General features: G+C 46.0%; 1 non-coding gene across 1 annotated transcript; it reads left to right on the top strand.

Annotated features, from left to right (window-relative positions):
• Positions 1–615: 615 nt before the first annotated feature.
• On the top strand, positions 616–722 carry LOC121137399. The gene has a single exon (XR_005874639.1). It is a non-coding gene; the product is annotated as a U6 spliceosomal RNA (small nuclear RNA).
• The last annotated feature ends 260 nt before the right edge of the window (positions 723–982 follow it).

Raw genomic sequence — 982 nt, 5'->3', positions numbered from 1 at the left:
GTCTTGCTTCATTTCTGAGGCACAGTTTCACTCTCTGGCCTACAGTGGCCTCAGACTGACTGCAGGACACTTCTAGTGGGTCTCTTTGTTCTAAGTACTCAGAATAAATCTGGCTGGGGTACTGCAATTATTTATTGCTGCATAACAACTTTATTCCACAACTTAATGGTTTAAAATGACCAGAAGTGGGGTTGGAGAGATGGGTCAGATTATGGACACTTGACTGGTCTTGCAGAGTACCCAGGGGTTCAGTTCCCATCGCCCACGCAGTGGTTCACAGCCATTTGTGACTCCAGTTCCAGGGGATCCAGTGCCCTCTTTTGACTTTCATGGGCACCATTGCATGCATATGGTACACAGACATGCATGCAGGAAAAAAAACCACATACACATAAAGTAAAAGCAAATCTTTTTTTAAATTTTTACGTGCATTGGTGTATGTCTATGTGAGGGTGTCAGATTCCCTGGAACTGGAGTTGCAGACAACTGTGAGCTGCCATGTGAGTTCTGGGAATTGAATCTAGGTCCTCAATAAGAGCAACCAGTGCTCTTAACCGCTGAGCCATTTCTCCAGCCCTATTAAAAATAAATCTTATTTTAAAAATAAAAAGAATTGTGCTCGCTTCGGCAGCACATATACTAAAATTGGAACGATACAGAGAAGATTAGCATGGCCCCTGCGCAAGGATGACACGCAAATTCGTGAAGCGTTCCATATTTTTTCAGCATGGGACTGATCAAGACCCCCTGAATCTGGGTGTCAGTGAGGAGGCCTAGGTAATCTATTGAGCCTTGGGCAGCAGATCAGTACCCATCCCAAGTATACACACGGACTTTGGACTCCCATAGAACAATGTGAGGTGCACTCTCACCCTGAACTCTTGGGGAAGGGTCTAGGCCCTGCCCTATATGAAATGACACACTATGCACACCCCCATGGAGGGCCTCACCCTCCCTGGAGAAATGAGGGGATAATGGGGGT

The sequence above is a fragment of the Mesocricetus auratus genome, unplaced genomic scaffold (genome assembly GCF_017639785.1).
Source record: "Mesocricetus auratus isolate SY011 unplaced genomic scaffold, BCM_Maur_2.0 Super-Scaffold_100676, whole genome shotgun sequence".
NCBI classification, from domain to species: domain Eukaryota; kingdom Metazoa; phylum Chordata; class Mammalia; order Rodentia; family Cricetidae; genus Mesocricetus; species Mesocricetus auratus.
The sequence above is the reverse complement of the archived record's forward strand: the minus strand, read 5'-3'. Positions and strand labels throughout refer to the sequence as shown.